Genomic DNA, 19,438 nt, shown 5'->3' with positions numbered 1-19,438 from the left:
TCCAGGGGCCTTTTTCACGAAATTTTAACTAAGATAAAATCCAAATCTTAGTAATTTGATTGGATAATATTAGATTGATTTTAGTGCTTAGCAAATCAAAATTGAAGTATCTAATAAAATTTGGATTTTATATTTAGTAACGATTTTGAGACACAGAGCCCTGTTCTTTAACTTCTAACTAAAATCCAAGAAAACCGATGTTGGTCGTTATTCAGTTAGCATACCTTTATCAAGCTCGCTGTGTTATGTTAACTTTCTTATTAGTCTTACTAATTAATATATGGACAGGCAGCGAGAACTTTAAAGACTTACATTAACAAAAAATGATATTCTGGTTTATCATCAATGAAGTCTTATAATTCATAATAACTTGATTTATTTTTTAAAGTCAACTGCGAGTTATAAAAGGTTCCCTTCTATTACCATGCCTATCTATACTGATTACAAGGGATATCAGCCACACGGATATTAATATATAAACATAATCTACATAATATTATTAAATTTACCATGTGCTTACTTCACGTCGCCATAATAACTATATATCACGTTTAATAGCGCCCCCTATCGCGCCATATCAGTCTGGCAACGGCGAGAAATAGCGAGATCTGCCCCTGGAGGGAAGGTTTTGAGGTTATAATCAGTTTGTTTCTGGTTTTTAAATGGGCTGTTTACATGCAATAAAGCAATATAGACACATAATGTGTACCTGTTGGAATTAACGTTGGTTTATTTCATGTTTATTCTGCTAGACTATTAGTTGATCAGTGAATGGAAGCTGGTGGGAGGGGGACGTGGCTTTTTATAATGATATCTGTTTTCCAAAGTATTTATTTCTATTTATATGTAATGACATATAGGTGTAATTAAAAGAAGTCAAATCGTAATCAGAACGCTTAGTTAATGCTTTATTTTTGATGGGATAAAACAAAACAAAAAACAACAGATAATAAAGTTATTTTAGGGATGGTTTGGTGTGGTCTTAATTCAAAAACTCCGATATTGAAATATTTGTTCCTAATTACAGTATTTCTGTAATTTTAATTGTTTCTCTTTGGGAACACTATAAAAGGGCCAATCTGAAAAGACGGGTTATATGCTTAGGACCGCACGACTAAAATCTACTAATCTAAATCCCTCAACACAAATACTGGAAGCCATAACGAACTATCAAATCTAAGAAACGGATTTGGGTCGGCCATGAATATGCCGATCCCACAGTGCAGCCTTGTTCATAAATTAGGGTATGCACATGGAAACCTTCGTGTACATGTGGGTGATGATGAAACGATATTCTAGCATATAGTCATCAAAGAATAATAACAATTAGGGATATTCATATTTACTAAATATTCATACTACACGCGACACTAGACATTGATAATTATCCCTGTTTAAAGGTTAGTGTCGACTGTGGCATATCAAAAGAGTTATCGGTAATTATATAATTAAATATGTAATAAATTCTACATAAATCATAGCAAACCTAGTGACCCTTGACCCCAAAATCTCAGTTCATACTGATTATGCTCTTTTTTGGTTTCGTTTTGTGGTTAATTCGCTGTCAGAGAGATTAACCAAAATTTAGAGGCTACAGGCTTTCGTAATCCGGAAATTCGCCAGCAAAAAAGACCAGCTTTAATAACTATATTACTATAAAGCTCACACCCTAAGAGATCTGAGTTTAACAGTAAACACCAATGTTGACAAACAAGTAGACTTTATTTGTATCATTAACCCCAATGTTGTAAATAAACAACATTAACAGTAGATTGTGATATAGCATGCATTCGTCATCAGGAACATGCGACATTTTAATTTTTTTTTTCTTAAAGGCTATGCAACTTTTGAATACTTTCAATTTGTTTTAGACTTGACACTGTTGATTTTATCTAAGATAGGTCACCGTTGCAGTAATAGATCTTTTGTTAAAACCAAGCTGTTTAAAATTCAAGTGTAACATTGATCAAAAATCAGTTTGCTTTATATCTAAATCTTTTTGGTGATTTCAAGGAAAAAACATGTCCTCGATTTCAGACCCGTTCGCGCTATTGTTTTGTTACCAATACCGTCAGCATATAAAAAAGGAGGTATAGTATCAAGATTATTTCCGCATTAGAAAATAAATAATGCTGACAGTTAGTTCCAAACGACAGACGAGACTGTAAAAAGAATAAAAAATATCAAATAATCTGTATATTGTTTATAAATCGCAGCATTAGCACCAATCCCTGACAAATGTGAAACACTCTAGTTATCAAGGTTACAAAATTGAACAATTATTTACGAAATTGAGATATTTTGTCGTCTTGACTTGATGACGTGTGGAAATGTCAACCCTAAAGTGATGAAGGGTTTCGAATGTGTCGAAATCTACACCCTAGGTATAAAAACAAAATGGCGACATGCTATCACCATGACTGGCCGTATCCGTTTATTTCAATTACTGAGTCTCATAATACTACTACTACTACTACTAAACAAGTATTTATTGCGTTAAAGGAATTAGACAAAGCCGGCAGGGTTAGTTGGGTTACAATGGTCAGAATTATGTTACATTCCTTAGGATTTGGTTATGTTTTTGAAACTGAAATGATCGGCAATTTTAACATGTTTATAAGTCAATTTAAGTTACGCTTAACAGATATAAACTTACAAGAATGGTCAGCTAAATTATCAGAAAGCGAAATTTTAATAGATTATTGCTAATTCAAAATAAGTCTAGTTCAGGAATCTTATTTATTGTCGAACATTCGGTTAAAACACAGAAGAAATATTACAAAATTTAAGCTAAATCTATTACCAACATATTTGAATTTGCATAGACGAAATTAAACTACTTTTCCATTATGTCATCAAAGTGATGAAGATTTATTTCGTTTTATTTTTGAATGCATGTTTGTTTTGAACGTGTACATTTGGTAAATATCAGTCGTTGTAATATCCAAACCGGTCAAATTCTAGCGATCTTTGTATATTGTTATCGATCTCCAATTATATAGGAAAGGTCATCAAGTATCATGTATAAATTGCTGTAAATAATTATGCCCGTGCCAGTTGATTGTTTGTAAATATAACCTACTCATTTGCATATTTGCTACTACAAAAGTATACAGATATTTCAAAGTTGATTACATAAACACACGTTGTATAAATTTTATAAATTTATCATCAGACTTGCTTATAGTATTATAGGTTAGATATATCAGATTTGTATATTAACCTCCAATTGTCAACAATTAATAATTTTGTAATGAATAGCTCCTTTTAAAATATAATTGTACATATCATTTTCTAGTTGATTCAAACTTGTAACGTTTGGTCCTTTTGACCTATATTACTGCAATAAACTTATTCTTACTACCTTGGTGCTTTAACGTCTGCTTCCACAGAAGTGATATCGCAGACAAAGTCTCATAATACCTATGGACGGTAACTTAAGGGAAGACTGGATAATCGTACCATCACGGCATGTCCCCACAAATCCACCAGTTAATTAGGTTGACGTTAATCAGACATCAATTAGTATAATTAATTAAGTGGCAAATTTTAAACGTCTCAATTAAGAAAGCATTAGTAACACATTTGCTTGAAAATCTGAGTGGTATTAATCTCAAGTATTTCTTGGTTACGAACAAAATACGACAAATGTTTCGAATATATTTGTCATCATTATCAAATAATATTACATAATCCAAACTTTCAATTCCTGCATTTCCACAGTTTCAGATGATAAGAAATTTAGATGGCCTATTTACGGATCTGTGGTGTTTTATATCCATTGTTGAATATTGCTAGACTTACTAACGCATTTATTTAACTGAACGCATATTCCCCTCTAAATCCACACGCCAGATATGCTCTTCACGAATACATAGGAAGACGGGAATATTGATATAATCGAACTAAATCAACCCATTACGAATCTGTGAACGGCTAACTGGTTTAATGTCAACAACTAGTCTATAAGTATGTGACAACTACGGATAATACATACTTGTCTATTCAACACATATTTCAAAGATGGCGGATTATTCTAAATACCAAACTAGCCACCTTTGCACTTCATCTCGTTTGACAGAAATCAGAGCGACACTTCAACTAATTAGTAGAGGTGGAATAAGTTCAATATATTTTCCACTTGGATTACTGACTGATCATGTGGAAAATCCCACCAACAATGAACAGATCTTAGTACTCTTGCAGCGCCATGTTACGTTCATCATTGACACGTTATGACGTAAGGATGACACTAATTCACCTCAAGGTGGTCTTCACGTGCTCACATCTATCAATTAGTCAATTACAGACCAGAATACATCCTGCTCTAGCAAATGACCAGACGTTTATGCGGAAATTCCACAAAAAAGAACTGAAATTTAGATATCTACATGTATTGGCAGAAGAAATTCACCAATAGATGCATATTTCAAGACAAAAACATGAGTTTAATACGTCATAAACAATTAATCACATAAAATGACAACAAATAATAAATTATCACATATGCTTGCCAAAATATAAAAATATTGATATGAAATTATGTTAAGTCGTATCTAATCCACATATATGTGAAAGTTCATCACCCCCACCCTTTTCTACATGTCTCTCATCATTATTATATTATTATAAGGCGAAAGGGTCGAACTCGGAACGTGTTGCTTGTGGTTAAGTTAGATATTAATTTAAATAAAAAATGGACATTATATAAACTTCTAACTAAATATCTGATTTTATTACATGTGAAATATCCTTCAAGCATGCGTTTTTGACAAAGGAAACTATTTAAAATCAATTACTGATTTTTTTCCTGCACATTCATTAGAATTTCTGTTTATTTTAAAAACTGCCTAAATAAACATGGGTTTTGTTACTCATCAAATTTGCATTTATAGAAAAAATGGACACGTTTATGTTGGTTTAAGGTACTATATCCCATGCCCTTTTACATTATTTCATTTAATTTACATAGGATGGACAATTATTTGCCACTTAAATAGCAAATAATGATATAAACGTTTATTGATTCCGATGAAAATACAATTTAACATTAAAAATTAAAATTTTGAAAGCAACGAATTAAATATCATTAGATTTTGATGAAAATGTCAAAAGTTTATAAACAAGCTACAGCTATCCACCAGAACTCCCCAAAAACCATACTGGAACCATTAAATGGATCAATTTAATTCATCAATGTGTATTTATATTTTTATTACAAGTTAATACTTACATCGCACGTGTCAGCTCCTACACAGCATTTTAACTTTATACGTTTTAGTAGGGTTATAGGAACACGTTTTATTAATGCCACCTCTTAAATATTAGATAATATCGATGGCAAAAGCGCGGGAATGAGGAGAAAGCAGCTGTTGTTGATTATATGGTATAAAGTACGTTGTTTAAGAAGATTGTATAAAGATTTATCACAACTTGGACTAATTAAGTGCCCTAACATTAATTTGTTGACAAGACGATCTGTACTTACTATAAAGGGTCTCTTATTTATTTGTTGTCACTTTCCCACCATTAAACAATTAAGCAGAAGTGTTGAAGATATTAACCGATCATCATGGGCAAGTGAATTGCTGCGGGATGTGTATATTGGTGTATTTACTTTACGTCATTTCCTCTTTCACAAACTAACCCATTCAATGATGTTAAGATATTAATAAAGTTTAGAATTTGATCAAATTTGTCCGAACACCACACAATCTTTATAGTACTTCGCATTCATATTCGTTTCATACCTGGTGAAACAGATGACCCACCCCCACCCCCCCGCCTAAAACAAAACAACAAACTTATTTTGTTCAAACTAGCAGTTATTTATCTAGTAAAGTTTAATCACACCAAAGCTAGCAACTAATTCTTAGGTGATTTTTGTTTCTTTTTACTTCACTGTCTGCTTTGTCAAAACTTTTAGGCAAGGTGCGTTCCATTTATTTACCCCTTATTATGCTCGTGGTACCACTTTTTATTTAGCTAGTTCACATAGCCTAGATTACTAATTTATTTGTACTTTTGTTGTCCTTATGAAATGGACTACCGTGTTTCAAATTTGTTATCTAAACTGTACATGGCTTTAGTCTCAGTTGGGTACTTTGATTCCTGCTGTTGCTGTTTTTATCCAACAGTGCCTTGCATCCATACCACCTTCGTTACCCGCTACATTCCCAATTTTCAGACTGTGAAAGTAGCTTTCCCTAGTTTGAGTCAAAGTAGTGTTACACCAATATTGCGTGTATCGTATATTCTTTATTCATGTGCATTATATTTGATATTTTTCAGAATGCTACCAGGGACTAATTGTTCTGGACTACTAGAGTATCAAACCGCTTCCGGTATGTATTACAACAATTTAAACAAAAAGTGTTAATTCGCTTGACCTTTTGGTAGTCGAACTATTTTAACCCGAGGAGGGTTTATTTTCATATTCAATACGACTCGTAACATCCAGCAACTCTTATTCACTACTTTTAACTTGAACCAAATTACCATGCTAATATGGCTCAAGGCGACGCTATGTCTCGCTCTCTCTTCGCTCAAAATGCCAAATTCCTATTTGTTTGTTTTCTGCTTGATATTATAGGATAATTATGTCAATTTTTCGACAGCTTAATTTAGTTTTCCTCTCTATTTTCAATAGTTACTCAGATTAAAATACGCTATTTAGTGTTAAAATGAGCAAGAATTATCGACAAATTTGGTGTATTTTTTATGCTATATCATCACACGCCTATCGGGGAAACATATATTGCATATATCGCCTTTTTAAGCGTCCCGATATATTATTTTGTTTACCTTTCTGACATCGTTTCAGTTAATGACAGAAGCACGAGAGTTTTTGTTTTTCTTTCTCTTTTGCTTGAAAAATATGTGTAAGTGGGTCGGGAGACAAGGGTCAAAGCAAGGTTTCGATCGTTTTTGTATTTTAAATATACCAATATGCAGCCGTACTATTACTACGTTACACTGTCTATACAAAAAACTTTCAGAAAAAAATATATTGAGTTCGATAAACTGTATGGTAAATGATACTCGTTGGGACTCATGGCTCTTTTCATTTTATTTTTTGTTAAATTTGAGAACTTTCGTAAGTGTCGATTGGAATACAAAGTTTATTTTCTTGCTGACTTTCCTTGAATGGAATATTTGTAGAAATCCTGCCACCCAGCACGAGGCCAAAACCTGGATAATTACCATCATTACAGTTGATCAGAGCTAAAACAAAAATCCTTCCGCTGTAAGAAGTAATTCTTGACAATTTATCTTACAAATTAACAACGTTCCGTGTTTTCTTGCCAACACATGCTGGGTCAAATCTCGTGTTGTATGCACGTTTTCTATGTTTACGTCTAATGACCTGGTGGGTCGCCATATCTGGCTCTGTTGGATTCATGTTTTAGCCTTCGTTTCGTATCTCGTGTCACGTGCTTATTAATCGAATGACAACCTGAACTTGCTACAGATAACTTTTTAAATTATTGAAAAACGTCTTCTGAAATAACCTTTGACACCGGTATTAAATGCCTTACGCGGGAACCCATCTTATATAGCAGAGTTCATAGACATTACCCGTGCCACAATTGGAAAAGGTGCCTTTCAACCATTAATTAACTGTTCCGTGCATATGATATTTAAATATGTCTAGTGACATTTGATTAAGTGCTTGATAAACGGAATGGAATATTGTCCCAATCCAACAAAAAGAAAAATACCGATGTCGTCTTGGATCCTGTTTTCTCACCAAATATGTACCATAATCTCTGTACATATAATAGGTGACTTTCGATTTTCCAACACGGTTTCAATTTCAATAGAATTAATAGCGGTAGAACGGTGCTAGATGTCAGAAACGCTATTTCACTTAAATGGATTTGAAATAAATCTGTTTAAAATCTTGGCGTAATATTGCCTACAATGTGGTGTTTTGTTTCGATAAAATTACTCAGTTGTTGGCTTCAATTCCCAAATTACATCTTGATTGCAAGGTTGTGTTTAATTCTAGTGTAGAAACCGTTTAGTAAAATTACAATCGCCATTTTAGAGTTGATTGACGGGTGGTTTCGCTGTGAGGGGAGTTGAGAGTAAAACTGATCGCTCCCCTAGGGACTAGTCATTGTCTTAAACAATTGAGACGTATGTCTTGTTATGCTGATGATACACTAAGTCTACCATTACTTACACATTTAAGTGGAGTTCATCTCTTTAGGGAGGAGAGAAATGTTGTAAATTACTACCAACAAGACATGTCACTGGGGAATTTTGGGTAATTTGTAAATGATTCATTTGGTATGGTTAAGATGAGGTTTGTTTTAAGGCATATTTGAAACTATAATGCTATATTAATGTCTTAATGTCTCACTCAATCGGTCCAGCTTTTTATATGCGCGTAGAATAATGATTAAAACCATTTGAAAATTTCCTTATGGGGCAATCCTAAAATTTGAATTTGGCCATTTGACAAAATTAGAAATATATTAACACACATAATAAATGTTTGTAATGTTTGAATTGTTATGCATTTCTAAATATATTGAAAGTAACTTTTTGTCGACTACATTATGTACTTTATATGAAATGAAATGGGGTTTAACGTAGTACTGTTTTGCTCCGAACTAGGCTAATGAAGACGGGCATACGCCATACAGTGTGCGATGAGGGAAATTTTGCCCGGACAGCGACACTACGGCCTACTATTATATCGAATTCCAACTGCCAAGGGATCTTTTACGTGCACGCCAATGTGTACACGGGGCCTCGGAATGACTAGACAGCTGTCTTTGTCAGGCCCTCCGTCCTGTATCATTGACAAGGGGGAACCACGCCGGAAAATCTGGATGAACTTTCTCGGCCAATGCAGGGATCGAACACCCGACCTCCAGGCTAGCGAGCCAGCGTCTTACCCACTTAGCCACCGTGATCCCCCATACTTTATATGAGTTTCTAGTCATTTGTATTTCGTGGATATAGAGCAGAAGTCTATAATTCCACTACAAATCCCATTAAAATACAACCAATATAAACAATTGAAGTTTACAACATTTCATTATGTAGATGTTAAAATTGTGTTAACATTTAAAACACACATTTGTTTTGATGCGGTTCAATATTACTGATATCGATCTTGCTCAGACATCTTATGGATATTGAACTATTGACTATGAAGACAATCGTTATATATTTTGTTGTGATTAATAATTATTAAAACATTTATTAGCGAGTTTGTATATTGAAGTGTATTCACTAAATCTATTCTAAATTTATCCTTTCCGGAATTAAATTTTTCCTGAGAAAAAAAAAAGGATCCAATCTTTATCCTCACTTAGCAGATAATAACATTAACTTGATTACTCTCTATTGTCCTTTGTGTGCATAAATAACTTAAGGAACGTACTTGGTTCTTCATTTCTTAGTAAATTCTCAACATGTCGAATTTAACACTTTTTGGTGTGAACGTTTTTATACTTGAGGGGAGAAACCCTTGATATAGTGTTAGCGTTTGTCTTGGTCTGGATTCAATTACCTGCCCGGAGGCATCAGACGATAGATTAAAATATTGAATATACCAAATCCTTCCCGCCCTTTATATTTACCAGTTGTGTGTGAAACTGTTGTTGTATAGTTTACAGTTTATGTATCTGTATCATTTTAAAATGTAAGATTTGATATAAGAAAATTAAAAAATAATAACACGAAGAAAGATGCTGTTCCAGATAAGTTCACAGTCTAAATAAAGTAAAATATACATCATCTACACGTATACTACTTATTTATTAACAAAAACAGTACACATGGTCGAACCTCTAGAATATTAAGAACGGATCCGAATGAACTGCTATATCAGTGTTTTCTTGAGTTAAACGCACAGCTATTGGTATGTATACTAAGGTTATCCTATGACGGTTATGACTAAGCAACGAAAGGGGTGTGATTTTCTCGTGCAATTTCATAGTGAATATTATTAGTATTTGAATGACTTTAATATACAAATGGTTGCCACCCTTCACAAATGGGATCTGGGCCAACGTCTGGATTCGTGAATAAACATTTTAAAACCATTAAAATGTTTGATTTCGCTATGTGAAGGTCTTGGCCATTTGATACGTGTGTTGATTTTTATACGTTCTGTTTGTAGGACTTTAACGCTAACCCTTGCTTTTAACAATAGGTAACCCATGCATGTGTATTTCTACGAGTCAAACGAAGGTCCTCGTCTCTCGGAACACTATCATTTTATCTCTTAAAAATGATTGACAGATTTTAAACGCAACCGGAAAGCCAAACAGATAACATCGCTTTAATCCTCGTTAGATCAATGTATTACCGCACCGCTTATTTTTAGATCCGACTAACCAGAGATATACGAGAAATGAAAGATGTGTGATGAACCTGCCTTTTTCCCCCGACATATTCAGAGACCATGGTAGTAACATGGTTCGAGAACCTTGTTGATTTTCAAGTGTGTCTAGAAGTTTAAATACAAACATATCCTATCCCGTGCAAGAGCCCGTCAATGTAATAGTCAAATCAGTTTGGAATTGGATTTCGTAAGGCGAAGCTCTCGGATAGAAGGTAGCTCTGGAACATGAAAACAACGACAAAATTACTTCATGGGAGATCAATTTTAAAATAATAGTCGCCCCATGTGGACATCATTCATATGTACATGGTCATTGTAAGCTAGATGTTTCGTGTCTCTCTTAATTCAGAAATAAACTAGGTATTGAGTTGCCCTTAGCGGTTATCACTTATAGATACATCTAATAAAAGCATTTCTCATAAATAAACCGCACTCTCCGATCTACTTCAAAATAAAACGAGTATTATGAAGTGAGTTAATAATTGTGAAGAGCATTAGGAATTTTATAAGCTATTTTATGTCAATTTGAAATCACAATTCGCACCTTAAGTTGGTCTCTGTAAATAAAAGTACGACAACCTTAGGCCAATCTGTGATTAACGAGGCAAACATCTGACTTTCAGATAAACACCCGACATAGAAACACGAGTTGCATTTAGGAATGTATGACTTAACCAAGGGGAAATGTTCAAGGTGAAAATAAAGGCACCATAAGAGAATATAAATGAAAACGGAACAATCGATGATAGGTGTATTTATATATCAATTTAAAGTTGATTATAAAAACACTAATTTTATGATAAAATGAACTTGAAAACAATCAATTAATGTACACGTCTAGGGCTTTTTACTCCACTTCTCGAATACTGCAAACAATCTGGTATTAGCGATGGGCATGCCACAAGGGTCTATCTATTGGCCTCTGATATTCTGTAGGGTATGAAATAAACTGCTTGTTTTGTTTCGCTGCGAAACTGGTTATGCCACTCTTGAAAGCGTGCTTATAATCTTTTGGGGTTGATCATTGTAATATACACGTAACGTATCTCAGCACGTCAACAATTCTACCTGTATCTTCTAGGTGTTGTTTATAAGATATCACTATTTATCGATAAAATTTGAAGATTTGGGTCAAGAAGGTGTGAACTTGATACGTCTTAGTACTTGATAAAGTTTTCTGTAGATTTTTTTTCTTGTGAAGGACCGGATTGGAAAATATTGTATGATCTACAGTATCATTGATGTTCTATTTTCATTATATGAAATATAAAATGGCTAAGGTCCATTGTATTTCACGTTCTGTTTCAACATATGACAAATTGCATCCCATAACCTTAAGAGGAAGTTGATTGTTATCAATCACCATTTTTAATAACCTTCCATTCAAAAATGAGGATTGTGACAACAAAATGATAGTTTCTATTACTTAACGGTGTTCAAGTTCGTGATTTAAATTCCGTGCCGTGCTGATTTGTACGAGATACGTGACAAACAGAAGCTGTTTTTGTCTTTGTGGTTAGACTTCTTCAATCATCTAACCACATGAATTTTAATTGTGGTTTGTTCCGAATGATACAAGTACATTAGTATTAAAATTCTGATTAGAAACTGGTTGTGTCCCGATTCTCATGACTCAAATTTTCCCTCTGTACCCTCGCTTTTATTCGTTTAAAAGGGGCCATTTCATATACTCAATGGGTCATACAAATGTTGAATCTTAAACTGTGTCTCATCTAAATGATTTGATGTGGTATGCTATCTAATACATAGTTATGAGAATAGATGTATCATTTTTATTAAAACAGTTCTGATTCTGAATTTGAACTTTTTACCTCTAATAAAATTATTCAAGCAAATATGATTTCTACTTTATATACAGGAAAGTTAGTTTTTTGTTAGTTTTTTTATGAGAAAAATGGGAATACATTCATGGGAGTATATATTGTTCAAAGAACGGTAATCTTATATGGTTTATGGAAAACCCAACAAAATGAATATTGTAATAAACAGTAGTTATAAATGGGTAAACTTTAATTCAGCAAAAGTAATTCTGAAGGGTAATTTTATTAGGTGTATACAAGAAATTAATATAAATATGTTATGACCATTTTGTGTTAATAAGTATCCCTGTATCTCTTGAGCTTTCCGTCAATATCAACGGCATTGTGAACACGGGGTCGGTTTTTGGATCCATACGAACGACTAGCCCTCCCTCAGCATGTGTGGGGGTTGGATGGTCGAATGGTAAGCACGTGCGCGCTGTATCATAAAGCCTGTCATTGAGTCAATGGCGTGGTTTCGAATCCCCGGTTGTATGTGACAAAGAGTAGGGTCGCCTGTCCAACCTCGTGGGTTTTCTCTGGGTCCTCCGGTTTCCTCCCACTGCTAAAGACCCCTACGCGCAAGCGAATTATTGAAATAAAATTAAACCATATTTTAGTCCCAAAATGACCTACTTTGTGTCGATTTGACGTTAAACCCCATTTCTCTCTCTCTCTGTCTCTGTCTCTCTGTCTCTCTCTCACTCTCCCAGCATGTGTCACTAACACGTTCAAACTTGGATACCAAACCCCGAGAAACTTTCTCGACCAACAACGGGATCAAATACGGGACCTCCTGGTTCGTGAGCCAACGCTATTCTCACTTAGTCTGAGTTTTACCAAAAGAAAAATGCGCTTTTATTATATATAAAACCAGGCATAAGCTATCATTTATATCCAAAAGTTAATCATGTTTTACTCTTTTGTCAGTTTTATTGTGTCGTGAATATAACACAATACGTTAGACCTTTTAAAAAAATGACTATGGTGATAATCTGTCAACACTTTAAACTTGGAGATATAAGAATATGATAAAATGATGAATCTTAATAACTTCGCCCATACTTCAGGTAAAGCACCTCTTATATCATTTTTTCGAGAAGGCTTTCGTGATTTCCTTTGCTTTTCCTCGATAAAATATTACGTTTTAAAGCGTTATTACGTGGGTGCAGAAGATAGAGAGAGAGAGAGAGAGAGAGAGAGAGAGAGATGGGGTTTAACGTCCACTCGACACAAACTAGGTCATTTCGGGACTAACATATGGTTTAATTTTATTTCAATAATTCGCTTGCGTACAACCCCGGGGATTCGAAACCACGCCAGTCGACTCAATGACAGACTTTATGATACAGCGCGCGCACGCTAACCATTCAGCCATCCAACCCCCACACGGGTGCAGAAGATAATAAAAACAAGTGACCAAGGGCACAATGTACCAATTGAAATGGGGGGGAGGGGGGGAAACTTAATCCTCACTCCAATATGTTACCTAGTATGCTCAATTAATTCAGCATTTTGGTAAATTAAGTAGAGATTAAGGGACATTATCTAATCTCTATGTCATTGTGTATGCAAGAGAATATTCTTTCGATATTCCAGATACAGAACTGATTGTTCCAGATTTCTAGTCCACCGTGTTGATGTGTCATAAATGAATTGTTGTTGCTGCATCTGTTTCTATATTAAGTGTTTAATAATGATTTTGATGCACGATTTATTAAAAATATTTTTGAAAGGGTTCCATCATTGGAATAATTATTACAAAGGGATTTCAAGGATTAGATTTAAATTCTCATTAATTTAATTTATGTGCTGATACATATCAGTATATATATGTATCCAACAGGGTCACTTATGTAAAATAGAATATTCTAAAAATCTGTATTTTCCTATTATTTTCATATCCATTTCCATTACATATGTTGTCATTTTAAAAGTGAAAAAAAAAGTTTGATTGTTTTTTTTAAAAACTCGTTTGTTAATTCCTGATATCTTTCGGGACAATTGTAATGAAACTTTTAAATTAGAACATTTATTTGAGTTCGAATACTATTTGAGACTTACAGCTATAACGTATAGACATGTAACGCTGATCAAATAATCCTGTCAAAAATTGGCGATTATTGTTTTTCCACATTTGACACTTGGCTAAAACAATGTTGAACTTGTAACAGTATATTTCCTTCTTCTAATCGTGACACGGTTTAACAACCTGGCCATTGTCCGAGCTGTGATGACCTATCACGTGATTAGTTAAACACTGAACTGTTAATCCGGGCAATCTGGACACCATCCTCATCTTCTGGGTGACCCCGTCTTCATCAGGAGAGGTTGGTCTATAATCTGAAGACAATTAAAATATTAGTAAAACTAATTAAGAAGACAATATCTGATAACATTTCATTAATTAATGCAAATCAGTTCTTCGATAGATAATTTGCAACATACACAGATGGTTCTAAACCCAATGTATTGCTGGTAGAGATTCGATCTGGGATTTAGGACTAAAACAGCCAGTAATCAGATGAAGATCTTTTAGATTTAAAGCCATATTAAATTACTTTGTTTAACCCCAATCAAATTTCTTGATTATGACCCAAAGAGAGAGAGAATGTTCTTTTAGATTTAAAGCCATATTTTACCCTCAAATGCAAATTAGAAACTTTGTTTAAACCCAACCAAATTTGAGAGAGAGAGAGAGAGAGAGAGAGAGAGAGTGTGTGTAGGGGGCGTTTCGGGACTGACATAATATTGCAAAATATGTTATGAATTAAAAATCACAAGTAATGATCGATGTTATGCTACGAATTCAGATCTCCAAAACTATTTGTTAGTCTATAATGAATATTATTTATGTTTAGACAGTTCAACATTTAAATCATTTAATGTCAATAGCCGTTTCTATATAAAATTAACTGTTGTTTTTTTATACGTTATCTACTCAAATAATGTAAAATATAAAACGGATATCTTATAGAAAAAGGCCGTGAATCTAATAAAACAAATAGGTTTTTTGAGTGTGTATTCACGAGACAATGTGTCAATGGAAAAGTATGCATGATGGTGTCATAGATTACACACATAGTGTTAATCCCAACACTGAAAGATAAACTGATAAAATAACTATTGGTTTCAGTACACAAATGCAACCCCCCACCCCCCTTACAAAAAATGTTAGCTCAAAATCGTTTACCACATCAGATAGCACAAGTATAGTTTCAAAGATAACATTTTATATATATATATATATATATATAATGTTATTGTTCCCCATGAACTATAGATAAAATGTGTATTCTTAATATTATATTTTTATTTCAAAATATGACTGATTTATACTTACAAGACATTACTGTTGGCATTGCAAAAGAACGTCCAGCAAAAACTGTTATTTGTATTAGGTGTTCAGGAATTAAACCTATCCTTCATTGATTGTTAGTCATTTGGGTTTAAGAAGTCAATTCAACGCCAAATGTCTTCTTCTACTTGTAATTTATTAGCCACGCAGATTTGAAGAATTTCGTATTAAGGAAATTTCAGTAAATTTACAGTATTTGTTAATATACAATATTCTGATTTGTTATTCACGTGTGTAGTCTTTCGTAAAACCTGAACATGTTTAATGTGTGTATATTTGAGGTTTCATGATCCACACAAAATTGGCAAATTTTGATTGTTTAGTAAACAGTGTCCTTTGATATACAAGGTTATGATTGTTTTATGGGGGTAACACCTGAACTGAATTATGACTACAGCAATACACGTTTAGGTTGTGTAATGCTTGTTTGTTGATACACAACACGGTTGCGTAACATCTCATGTGCAGACTAAGATTGCAGAACGGCGTAATTTCTCCCTTTCGTCAATAAGATGTTTATTATGCAGATATATGTTATTAACATATTCACTAAATGCAATATTTAATTTGTTACACCTTGATACCAAGATAATTTAAACGGGTCAGTTTCGTATGAATCTAATTTAGCTTATGGAACATTAACATCACAAAGTGTTCTTGGATTGTATTAAAACAACGGGTATAATTATCAAAAGAAGATATAAGATGAAATATATCTGGCTTTAGAAATGATGATACACAGCCAATAAAGAATTATATCAAATTAAAAATCTCAAACTGCGAATTATAACTACCTGGGCGACTCGCGGGGCGGTGTAGATCAAAGTAAATTAATTAATTACAGGTAATAAACTGATTTGTTTAGATCTTAGAAAAACACCTTGATTGTCTTTAAGGCTCATTAGGAACGGAATTAGGTGTTGTGTTTGGATAGCGGGAGCAATCGCAATTCCCCTGCGATAAACTCCGATTTTAATTTGCAAGAGAGTGTAAATTTTCTAGCTTTGTTTGTACACCGCAAGCCAGACCCGTAAATCTCCGTTTCTTCATTTTGCCCAGTATGCTATTTCCGATAAAAACTTATTTGATTTTTTTTAATAAAGAAACAATGGTAAAGAAATAGATAAGCTCGATTGAACAATGCTGGTAGACGCGTCAGACAGGAAAATTTTTCTTATTATATACCGTGTGCCATTTAAAAATAGACACCAGCATCCAGAACTGTATTATATTCGTCATTATTTCACTATGTTTTCTGTTTATATTTTGTTACATAGACATGATCCTAGTTAGTTGTATCTTAATGAAAATAAAAAGAAAATGTAAACGGCAAACCTGTTCGGTTAATACACTGCCTTTTATATGACTATATATTTGTTGTGGCAGAGTATGCTTGCTCTTTTAAGAAGTATCAGCAGATGCCACTTTTGCTAATGACAACTTTTCATTTGACATGTCTACCGTTGCCGAATATAATCTAGCTGGCATGGATGAGATTTACAAAGGCGTTTCTTTTTCAATACTATTTTATAATAAAAACTAGCTGAGTTGTTGAGTATAGGATTTGTATATATGGGCATGATTTATACTTTTTATACGAAACTAGCCGAGTTGTTGATTATAGAGTTTGTATATAATATGAGTAGTTGACACCCAACATGAGGGATACTTACGATAGAAAATAGAGAGCAAATTGAAGATCAAGAACACTAAAAATATTTGCTTTATGAATTAGACTTTATTATTAAGGTACTGGCTAACCACATGACAGTGTATATGACTATTACATGAGGGATCAGTAATTATTTTCTTACTCTGGTTTACAGAAAGAGAGTAAATAGCCCCTACCGAGGTGATGACAAAACGACACAATAAATAAGTACTCCTTACTCGTTCAGACTCCCACTGGTAGGTAATGATTTGAACAAACTCTTAAAGAAAACTTCTCCTCGCGACCAGTCAGATGTTAAAAAAATACCCAACAAGAAAGAGTCCCGACCAGTAAACCTTCTTTACGCCAATTTACGTCTAACTAAACTATTCTATAGAAATTTTACAAAGTAGATGCGATTAACCCGAGGGGTTTTCATTCACCTCGCTTCCAGATTTAACCTCCAGTTATTCACTTTTCTTTCACATTTTCTTGCTGCGGTTGCACAAACGTTTTTCGTTTCTTGATTTTTTGTGGCTTTTTTATTTGAATGGAGACACAGTATTGTAGGTTTTCTATTGAATCAATAATTGCAGTTTTTTTTACATTTGAGGTTTTTTAAGGTAAAACGCTGATAATTTAATGTTTGAGTCAATTTATTGATCCTCTGCTGTGAAATAAGCCTATCTATGAATACCATGTTCTCTGCCCCCACTGATAGATAGATATTAAGTTTTGATTTCTATCAATTAGAGTAAACCGAAAATGTATTAGCTATTCGAGACGACTTGATTTACGCGATGGATTAGTATATAAAATACAAACATTATGATTTTGTTATGAGACCTGAATTCATTATGAACATTTTTTATGAAAAGGTAGAAATGAATCCCACTGATTAAAAAACTAAACGATTCTAGAAAAAAATATATAATGATGTCAAGTCTTTGGTAATCAATATGCACTTAGTTATATTTCAATATTATGTATAGGTGCACTTTTCCAGCTAGATCAAAGTCATTCGCGTGGATCAAAACCTGATTTCCCAATAAAAATCCCCCCTTCTCAATTTACGATGTAATATACTCATGTTGGTGAATGGACTGCTCGCTCTATTGTCTATCCTAATATTATCTTTATTTCAACTTGATCCCCTTCAAGTACTGACAACTTCTTTATTATTCACTACTTCAATTTCCTCAGATAAAGAGATTACCCAGTAGAAAAGGATTAGCTAATCTGTCGTTAATCTATCTCGTGACACGAGACGTGATTTAACGCAGCTTAACATATATTTTCTCACGAACAGCAATCGTAGCTTTATTAATGTAGACATGTAGCGCTTTTACATTTTAATTATTTTCATACTCTGTGTACTAGTACTCGACTTATTATCTCCTGTGTAATATACCTATGTACGTCTCCTGTAACATACTTATGTATCTCTCGTGTAATAGTACTATACTATTGTATCCCTGATTTCATAGTTATACATACGCTATTAACAAAATCAGGATTGAAATTATCTTACATTTTAATGAAATGGTCAGTGTTGTAATATATTCTAATATATTTTAAAAGTCTGGGGATATTTTGAATATGCATGCTTTGCAATTAATGAACCTTGAAATTATGTAATTTTTGCCTTTGGTTCTGTGACATCCAAACACATACAATTTTCTCTCAAATATATTCCTGCAAACGAAACACAACTCATCTCATATGATACTGTAATCTTTTAAAAGCCCAATGTTACATTAACATTATGACTCTTAATAAAATTACTGGGAGAAAACATGAAAATAAACCAAATATTGAGGAAATAACAAAATCGTTAATTTAAATCTCTACTCGCCACAATTGTCACGAATAATATCCAGTTATTTATAACTGAAATACTCATCATTAGTGTTATTCTTTTTTACTCTTAATCGTTTTTTAAAAATCGCATAAACCTGGATATTATTACGCATTTAACTAAAATAGTTTTTTCAAACAACTTTCATTGAATACCCCCTCGCTTGTTAACGAAAATATTAAAGGGATTTATACGATTTTTAAACATAGGATTTCTTATAAGATTAGTTGAAAATTCAAATATGCGAATTTTCATTAAAGGTCTAAAAATGCAAAAATTAAGAACTGTGCATTCTTTCATTTTGATTTTCCTTCTACTTCTTTTTATTAGTTCTGTTGAATTTTTCAACATCTTTAATTAGACGACATAGCCTTATACCGTTCTG

At 33.3% G+C, this 19,438-nt stretch overlaps 1 long non-coding RNA gene across 1 annotated transcript in view; it reads left to right on the top strand.

The window, feature by feature from the left end:
• LOC126829815 (uncharacterized) overlaps positions 1-19,438 on the top strand; it is an 83,225-nt gene that overhangs the window by 39,090 nt on the left and 24,697 nt on the right. The window contains exon 2 of the long non-coding RNA XR_007683533.2: positions 6,292-6,344. This is a non-coding gene — a long non-coding RNA (uncharacterized LOC126829815). The remainder of the gene's footprint in view (positions 1-6,291; positions 6,345-19,438) is intronic.

This window comes from Patella vulgata, chromosome 1, assembly GCF_932274485.2.
Source record: "Patella vulgata chromosome 1, xgPatVulg1.2, whole genome shotgun sequence".
Taxonomy (NCBI): domain Eukaryota; kingdom Metazoa; phylum Mollusca; class Gastropoda; family Patellidae; genus Patella; species Patella vulgata.
This window is presented reverse-complemented; position numbering and strand designations above follow the sequence as displayed.